Raw genomic sequence first — 10502 nt, 5'->3', positions numbered from 1 at the left:
AGGACGGCCCCGTATGGACAGTTGAAAGTCACACTTGGAAGACGCTCTGGACGCTTACAGTAATGCTTTTATGGCTGAGGACTACAGTTGACTTGCTAACTTTAGGACTGCAGTTGTCATGAACAGTTTTGCACTCACGTTTCCATCAATGAAGAGTTATAACATCAACGAAACTGACTTCATGTTAAAACTGTTAATGTTATAGTCATGTTGTCTGTTGTTGCCCAAATGAGGATGGGTTCCCTTTTGGGTCTGGTTCCTCTCGAGGTTTCTTCCTCATGTCGTCTGAGGGAGTTTTTCCTTGCCACCGTCGCCACAGGCTTGCTCACTGGGGATAGATTAGGGATAAAATTAGCTCATGTTTTAAGTCATTCAAATTCTGTAAAGCTGCTTTGCGACAATGTTTATTGTTAAAAGCACTATACAAATAAACTTGACTTGACATGGATGTGGTGAGAGAGGACATGAAAGTGGCAGGTGTGGTAGAGAAGGATGTGGAAGAGAGGGAGCAATGGAGACGAAAGATCCGCTGTGGCGACCCCTAATCGGGAGCAGCCAAAAGAAGAAGACCCCTCCTGACACAACCCTCCTCAATCTATCCAGGCTTGAGACTGGTGCTAAGTATGCACTGGCTTGTGCAAACCCAGTGGCTGAGTATTTTCCTTTAATCCACGTGTCTTTGAACTGTGTGTGGGAGGGAAACCAGAGCAAACCCACACAGATACAGGGAAAACATGCAAACTCCACACAGAAAGACCTCCATCTGCCATGAGATTTGAACCTGGAACCTTCTTACTGTGGGGCAACAGTGCTAACCACTGCACCACCGTGCCTAATAGAGCACATTTAAAGTACCGATCTGATATCCAGTATCAGCATCAAGCTGATACCAACCACAATGGTGGATTGGATATCAAATAAAACATTAGATATCAGATCCTGTAACAGATTGGAATTGGTTTTGGGAGAAACTTTTTTTTTTTAAACTGGAAATGTTTTTATATAAACAAATGTAAACGACTGTTTTTCTTTTGCTATGATTGATTTTACAACCCCGATTCCAAAAAAGTTGGGACAAAGTACAAATTGTAAATAAAAACGGAATGCGATAATTTACAAATCTCAAAAACTGATATTGTATTCACAATAGAACATAGACAACATATCAAATGTCGAAAGTGAGACATTTTAAAATGTCATGCCAAATATTGGCTCATTTGAAATTTCATGACAGCAACACATCTCAAAAAAGTTGGGACAGGGGCAATAAGAGGCTGGAAAAGTTAAAGGTACAAAAAAGGAACAGCTGGAGGACCAAATTGCAACTCATTAGGTCAATTGGCAATAGGTCATTAACATGACTGGGTATAAAAAGAGCATCTTGGAGTGGCGGTGGCTCTCAGAAGTAAAGATGGGAAGAGGATCACCAATCCCCCTAATTCTGCGCTGACAAATAGTGGAGCAATATCAGAAAGGAGTTCGACAGTATAAAATTGCAAAGAGTTTGAACATACCATCATCTACAGTGCATAATATCATCAAAAGATTCAGAGAATCTGGAAGAATCTCTGTGCGTAAGGGTCAAGGCCGGAAAACCATACTGGGTGCCCGTGATCTTCGGGCCCTTAGACGGCACTGCATCACATACAGGCATGCTTCTGTATTGGAAATCACAAAATGGGCTCAGGAATATTTCCAGAGAACATTATCTGTGAACACAGTTCACCGTGCCATCCGCCGTTGCCAGCTAAAACCCTATAGTTCAAAGAAGAAGCCGTATCTAAACATGATCCAGAAGCGCAGACGTCTTCTCTGGGCCAAGGCTCATTTAAAATGGACTGTGGCAAAGTGAAAAACTGTTCTGTGGTCAGACGAATCAAAATTTGAAGTTCTTTATGGAAATCAGGGACGCCGTGTCATTCGGACTAAAGAGGAGAAGGACGACCCGAGTTGTTATCAGCGCTCAGTTCAGAAGCCTGCATCTCTGAAGATACGACAAAAAAGACCTAAGACAGTTGAGCAACTAGAATCCTACATTAGACAAGAATGGGTTAACATTCCTATCCCTAAACTTGAGCAACTTGTCTCCTCAGCCCCAGACGTTTACAGACTGTTGTAAAGAGAAAAGGGGATGTCTCACAGTGGTAAACATGGCCTTGTCCCAACATTTTTGAGAAGTGTTGTTGTCATGAAATTTAAAATCACCTAATTTTTCTCTTTAAATGATACATTTTCTCAGTTTAAACATTTGATATGTCATCTATGTTCTATTCTGAATAAAATATGGAATTTTGAAACTTCCACATCATTGCATTCTGTTTTTATTTACAATTTGTACTTTGTCCCAACTTTTTTGGAATTGGGGTTGTATTAGGATTTAAAGGCAGGATATGTTATTTATTTTAGAAACCATTTTTTGTTATATTTCTTGAAATTCTTTTTACATCCTGAGAGCAATTAATAAATAAAATGCTCTAACAATTAAAAAAAAAACCCATCATTCATGGCTGTCACTGGTCTGTAAAAAGCCCATCTATTTATTTCATTCAGTTCAGATGAAATAATTGGATATCCTGCCTCCCTCTCTACCTACCTGACCGTGGTACGGTGGTGTAGTGGTTAGTATGGTTGCCTCACAGCAAGAAGGTTCTGGGTTCGAACCCAGTGGCCGACAGGGGCCTTTCTGTATTGAGTTTGCATGTTGTCTGGGTGCTCTGGTTTCTCCCACAGTCCAAAGAAATGCAGTTAGGTTATCATGGGGTGGCCTTGGGCTGAAGTGCCCTTGAGCAAGGTTCCTGACTGCTCCCTGGGTGCTGTAGTATGGCTGCCCACTGCTCTGGGTGTGTGTTCACTGCTTCAGATGTGTTAAATACAGAGGATGAATTTCACTGTGCTTGAAGTGTGCATGGGACAAATAAAGGTTTCTTCTTCTACCTGCGTGGACTCTGCCCCTGTACTCATTTCACAGGACCGGAGACTTCCACAAAGCTAGGCAGATATATCACAGACATGCTGCTAGCAAGCTAGTCAACAGTTGTGAATACTAACTATAGCCATGTTCATTGTTTACATTCATTATGATAATGTTTGGTGTTTTCTTCCACGTGAATGAGACATGAGGTAGTTGGATATGACAATGATGCTCTACGCTCTTCCCCACAACGCACTCTCTCTCATGGACTTGTCCTCCAGCAATAATCATTTAGTACGCATTCATGTGTTTTGGAGAAGTAGCTTTGGAGGGCAGCATGAAGGTAGGGGGTGGAATTTATTGTTTGGGTACTGTACATTTAAAATGTAGGTTACTCTTGCTGAATAAACTCTCCAAAATTACCCTGCCTTTAAACTTTATTATATTTACAATGTAAGTGAGTTTGTGTGGAATCATTTAAGTGCTTGTGGGTTTTTTTTGTTTTTTGTTTTTAAATAAAGCTTAGTAGATCTCATCTCATTATCTCTAGCCGCTTTATCCTGTTCCACAGGGTCGCAGGCAAGCTGGAGCCTATCCCAGCTGACTACGGGCGAAAGGCGGGGTACACCCTGGACAAGTCGCCAGGTCATCACAGGGCTGACACATAGACATAGACAACCACTCACACCCACATTCACACCTACGGTCAATTTAGAGTCACCAGTTAAGCTAACCTGCATGTCTTTGGACTGTGGGGGAAACCGGAGCACCCGGAGGAAACCCACGCGGACACGGGGAGAACATGCAAACTCCGCACAGAAAGGCCCTCGCCGGCCACGGGGCTCGAACCCAGAACCTTCTTGCTGTGAGGCAACAGCACTAACCACTACACCACCGTGCCACCCAGCTTAGTAGATATTAAAGAAAATGATATTGGATGGGTATCAGTATTGGCTGATACTCAAGGTTTCTGTATCAGTATCAGTATCAGAAAAGAAAAAGTGACATTGTGCATTTTATATTTAAAAGGTAACTATGTACCTTAGAACTTTGTAAATGTACACTATATCCATATTTACAGCAGAAAACAAACTGGTAGAAATAATAATGGAACCACCTCAGTGATAAGGAAAGATGCATTTTTTGAGAGAGAGAGAGAGAGAGAGAGAGAGAGAGAGAGTATATCAGTATAGCATGATAAAAGCTTTTTAAAAAAATGCATATTTTGTGGTATGTGTAAAAGGAGGAAGAAAAAAACAATTAGTAACTAAAAAAATGACATCATTAAATAAAATACAAGTAAATGGAAAATAAGGATAGTGAAAACATTATCATAAAATAATCTATTAACCTAAGTGTGTTGTAAATATATTATAAAATATATAGAAATGGAAAAAAAAGGGTTTCGATGGGTTTGTCTAATCTAAATAAATAGGGACGTCCTTATTTTAGAAGCATATAAACAAATGGGTGTTTCTTCACTTTATTTGTGTTTTTCCTTTCTTTTCAGTAATCTTGAGTAATCCAGCCCTGCATACTTCTATATTTCAATATTAAACATAGTCTCTCAGCTTTAAAACTAGTAAAAACATTTTAAAATAAGTTGAAATTAAACTGGTGACGAGTGATTTGATGCTAAACAAGAATAAACAGTGTCTGACTGCAGCATCTGAATAAAACACAATTTGGCTTGTAATACAGACATGTATTCTCATATCCAAATGTCTTATTAATGAGATATTTAGTAACTCATTACATTTGAATTGTTTGATATGTTTTCTGGTAGGGGCGGCACAGTGGTGTAGTGGTTAGCGCTGTCGCCTCACAGCAAGAAGGTCCGGGTTCGAGCCCTGTGGCCGGCGAGGGCCTTTCTGTGTGGAGTTTGCATGTTCTCCCCGTGTCCGCGTGGGTTTCCTCCGGGTGCTCCGGTTTCCCCCACAGTCCAAAGACATGCAGGTTAGGTTAACTGGTGGCTCTAAATTGACCGTAGGTGTGAATGTGAGTGTGAATGGTTGTCTGTGTCTATGTGTCAGCCCTGTGATGACCTGGCGACTTGTCCAGGGTGTACCCCGCCTTTCGCCCGTAGTCAGCTGGGATAGGCTCCAGCTTGCCTGCGACCCTGTAGAACAGGATAAAGCGGCTAGAGATAATGAGATGAGATGTTTCCTGGTTTATTAGCAGTAGTTTTGCTGCGATTCCTCTGCCTAGTTAGGCTGACTATCATTTTACACACACCTGGAGTAATGCAGCAAAAGACCCGAGACTCATAAACAGATGGAAGCTGCTCATGTCTCCTTGTTGAGGAATTAGTGCAAAGTGTTAAGTGTCTTGATGATAATCCTTCAGTGTAATCAATTCCTTGACTGACCACACACACACACACACACCTGTTAAACGTTTCCAGTGGTAAAACACTGACAAGCCTAATGGTGGCCACCCGTGTGTGTCTGCCATCAGGGTATCTGAATATGTTTATTCTCGCTGTTCATTCGAGCGGTGATGATCCGCAGCTGGTGGGTGACAATGACAAGTTTGTGAGTGAATTTCCACAAGTTTGTTTAATGAACGCCAAACACACAGACAGTCTCAGACATTTGTGCATGTCTAGTATGTCAGACAGTGAGGTTTTCCGACATGATTTTAAATGATGTACTTACAGTTTTATCACAATTACTGTTCAAACACACACCGATCCTCTGAACACTTTATTACTGTCAAATATTACACATATTAAAAAAAACCCTCAGTGAAAAGAGAGGTGTACTAATGAGCTTTCTAAGGATCACATGACTTACGAAGTTATTCATCAATGCATATTATTCTGTAACCACTCAGTATTATTCAATAATTCAGTAACTACAGTGAACCTAATAGGAAACTTATAAAAGTGTGTAGTTATTAAATCTGGGGCCACCAGCGGCTGTTCAAGTGCATTTCTTAACAGTGCTATGTAAGTTTAAAATGTAACTTACTGTAATTCACAACATCCCACTAATGCCTACCCATCATGCAATGGGATGCCATTGACCTCAGGACCTTTCTGGCCTTTGACCAGTGTATCCATGAATACACAGTCAAAACAGTAGAGACTCTGCTGTCTATAATTTAAGATTCTTTGCTGCCATGCAAGCATGTCATGGGAATTTGGTTTCAGTGTAGATCTCTCTCTCTCTCTCTCTCTCTCTCTCTGTGCACACAACAAGTAACAATAAATGATTAAAAAAATTAAATCCATCCATCCATTATCCGTAACCGCTTATCCTGTGCAGGGTCGCGGTCAAGCTGGAGCCTATCCCAGCTGAATATGGGTGGGAGGCAGGGTACACCCTGGACAAGTTGCCAGGTCGTCGCAGGGCTGACACATAGAGACAAACAACCATTCACACTCACGGTCAATTTACAGCCACCAATTAATCTAACCTGCACGTCTTTGGACTGTGGGGGAAACTGGAGCACCCAGAGGAAACCCACACAGACATGGGGAGAACATACAAACTCCACACAGAAAGGCCCTCAACGGCCACTTGGCTCAAACCCAGAACCTTCTTGCTGTGAGGCGACAGTGCTAACCACTACACCACTGTGCCGCCCCAAAAAAATCACAGTGCAAAACTAGACAGTAAATACAAAAAGACAATAAATTACAGTTAAAATACACATGTAATTGTGTCAGTGTACAGTTCTGTTTCCTGACTTCTTGGTAGAGCAGGATGAAGATGCAAAATGTGTCAAATGTGCAAGCAACAACAAACTAACAGCATTTGCCAATGCTTAATTAGTGTCACAAAATAATAATAGTGTTCAACAAAATAAGTTATGCTACACACACATCATCGATCTGGATTTATGAAATCACTGTTATAGGTTCACTGCTAATGACAAGCCTCAGTCATGAGTTTATTTTCATGTTTACTACCCAAATCATACTAAACTAAATTCTTAGATTAAAAAAAAGGGGGAGGATTTAGTTTTAGTTCTCATTTGTCTGGAAAACACCATGTGTCACGTCTGCGTGCGAGCTTGCGCTTGGCTGGGCACGAATGGCTGTTCTCGTCCACGCAAATGGAACACGCTGTGCACATCATAAGGACCAACTGGAATTGGAATCAGCTGTTCCTGTTTAGAGCGCAATCAGTGCGCTCATATAAGGACTCTGGCAACATTACAACTTCACGAAGTATTGCCACTATTAGCATTACTTTTTAGTTATCTCACAGCTCTCATGTTGATATTGTTTTGTTTTCCACGTTTGTTTTCTATGTTACTTTGGTTTATGACTGTTTTTGGTTTCGTTTATTTTTTATGACTGTCTTCACATTTCTGTATATATGCACCCTTGTAAAAAACAAAAACAAAAAAACAAGCAAACAAAAAAACACCTTTCTGCAATTACATCCATCTACAACCCTGCTTTCTCTGACAGAATGTCACCAAAACCATAGACGTAGCAGAAAGTTACAGGCATGCCGCGCAGTTCCATGCTAATATCACGGTGCCTAAGCTAGGATCAATGTTTTTTCTTCAGCAGATAGGGCTGGACATTCCGGCACCATATGATGGGGTGGAGGATCCGCCAAATGGTTTCTTGCAACAGTGTAGTTTCTTTTATGAAGACTTGGTGGAGTCCAAACCTCCAGAGAGCTTGTGCGTCGGCTGGATGATTTATTGGCTCACTCGACCAGCAAGCCTAGTTGGGCTGAAGGGCTAGTCAGAGTACAGCACCCACGCCTCTGGAGCTCCAAGTTGTTCAGCGAGAAGCTCAAGTCCTGGTTCCAGTCTTCCAGGAAGGAGGACTCCTAAAAAATTAGGGGATGGGGCTGATACCCAGGTGGCCGACAGGATGGCCTCCTCTCCACTGCTCGCTCCAGAGGTCGACAGGCCAGCCTCCACTGTAGGCTTCAGTGGGGATGAGCTCTTCGCTCCGCTGCCTGGCTTCGAATATGTTGTCGGCACTCAAACCATGCCAGAGCCCATGCCAAGATCAAAGTCCAAGCCCATGTCTAAGTTCATGCCCATGCTAACACCAGAGCTCATGCCAAGGCCAGGGTCCATGCCCATGCTCAAGCCTGAGTCCATGCCCATGTTTGAATCTATACCCATGTCGACACCAGGATCCATGCCCATGCTCAAGCCCATGTCTGTGCCTGAATCTATGTCTATGCTTGAATCCATGTCCAGTCCAGAGCCCATGCCCGGGCCTATGTCTGAACCCACATCCAAGCCTATGCTCAAGCCCATGACCATGTTTGAATCTATGCTAGAGCCCATGTTCAAGCCCATGTCTATGCCAGAGTTCACACTCATGTCTGAGTCTATGCCGAAGCCCATGTCTATGCCTGAGTCCCCGACCATCCTCATGTCTATGTTTGTGTCCAAGCCCAAACCAAAGTCTCCACCTGCATCCTTGCCCCTGTTCAAAGCCTGACCGGAACCCAAACCTCTGCCTAAGCCCAGGTTCCGGTGCCACGTCTGTCCAGAACAGAGCTCCAAGGGGACATCTCCTAGTGCCAGGTCCTTAGCCCCTGGGGCTGACCAAGGAGGTTTTTGGCTCCCGGAGGAAGCTGTTTGAGGTGTGGGAGGTTCGGTCACGTCTGCACGCAGGCTCAAGTTCGGCTGGGCACGAGCGGCTGCTCTCATCCACACGAACAGAGCACATTGAGCGCGCCGTGACGACCATTTGGGATTGGAATCAGCTGTTGTTGTTTAAAGCACAATCAGTGCGCTCATATAAGGACTCTGGCAACACTACAACTTTGCGAAGTATTGTCACCATTATCATTACTGTTTGCGAAGTATTGTCACGATTATCATTACTGTTTTGTCATCTCACATCTCTCACACTGATACTGTTTTGTTTCCCACATTTGTTTTCTATGGCTCTGCTTTTGGTTTTGTAAATTTTGGTAACTCTGTCTTCATGTTCCTGTATATACGCATGCTTGTAAACAAACACCTTCCTGAAATTACATCCGTCTACAACCCCACTTTCTCCGACACCATGAGATACATTTACTGCTAAATTCTGATTAAACCTGCACATAATTAAATATTTTTTCAGTATCTGTATAATCCACTTGGAAGAGATCTTCCATTTTCAGCACAGTGTTTGTTTCTTGAGGAAAAAACTTTCACCTAAACTGATAAATAAATGTAAGTAAAGTGAAAATAGCTCTGCAACATTGACAGAAGTGGCAACAATTTTCCAAGACTATCAAATATTAATGTTGAGATCTTTACAACTTCGAATATAGCTTCATTCACATCTACATTAAAGTCTAAATGTCTCATATTGACAACATAGTAGAAATTTAACAACATATAAGTTGTGAAATTGAACCTAAAACTGTTTCATTTGTCAGGAATGTACAACCCTGATTCCAAAAAAGTTGGAACAAAGTACAAATTGTAAATAAAAACGGAATGCAATGATGTGGAAGTTTCAAAATTCCATATTCATAATGGAACATAGATGACATATCAAATGTTTAAACTGAGAAAATGTATCATTTAAAGAGAAAAATTAGGTGATTTTAAATTTCATGACAACAACACATCTCAAAAAAGTTGGGACAAGGCCATGTTTACCACTGTGAGACATCCCCTTTTCTCTTTACAACAGTCTGTAAACGTCTGGGGACTGAGGAGACAAGTTGCTCAAGTTTAGGGATAGGAATGTTAACCCATTCTTGTCTAATGTAGGATTCTAGTTGCTCAACTGTCTTAGGTCTTTTTTGTCGTATCTTCCGTTTTATGATGCGCCAAATGTTTTCTATGGGTGAAAGATCTGGACTGCAGGCTGGCCAGTTCAGTACCCGGACCCTTCTTCTACGCAGCCATGATGCTGTAATTGATGCAGTATGTGGTTTGGCATTGTCATGTTGGAAAATGCAAGATCGTCCCTGAAAGAGACGTCGTCTGGATGGGAGCATATGTTGCTCTAGAACCTGGATATACCTTTCAGCATTGATGGTGTCTTTCCAGATGTGTAAGCTGCCCATGCCACACGGACTAATGCAACCCCATACCGTCAGAGATGCAGGCTTCTGAACTGAGCGCTGATAACAACTTGGGTTTTCCTTCTCCTCTTTAGTCCGAATGACACGGCGTCCCTGATTTCCATAAAGAACTTCAAATTTTGATTCGTCTGACCACAGAACAGTTTTCCACTTTGCCACAGTCCATTTTAAATGAGCCTTGGCCCAGAGAAGACGTCTGCGCTTCTGGATCATGTTTAGATACGGCTTCTTCTTTGAACTATAGAGTTTTAGCTGGCAATGGCGGATAGCACGGTGAATTGTGTTCACAGATAATGTTCTCTGGAAATATTCCTGAGCCCATTTTGTGATTTCCAATACAGAAGCATGCCTGTATGTGATGCAGTGCCGTCTAAGGGCCCGAAGATCACAGGCACCCAGTATGGTTTTCCGGCCTTGACCCTTACGCACAGAGATTCTTCCAGATTCTCTGAATCTTTTGATGATATTATGCACTGTAGATGATGATATGTTCAAACTCTTTGCAATTTTACACTGTCGAACTCCTTTCTGATATTGCTCCACTATTTGTCGGTGCAGAATTAGGGGGATTGGTG

Source organism: Neoarius graeffei, chromosome 9 (assembly GCF_027579695.1).
Source record: "Neoarius graeffei isolate fNeoGra1 chromosome 9, fNeoGra1.pri, whole genome shotgun sequence".
NCBI lineage: Eukaryota > Metazoa > Chordata > Actinopteri > Siluriformes > Ariidae > Neoarius > Neoarius graeffei.
Note: the sequence above shows the minus strand (reverse complement) of the source record.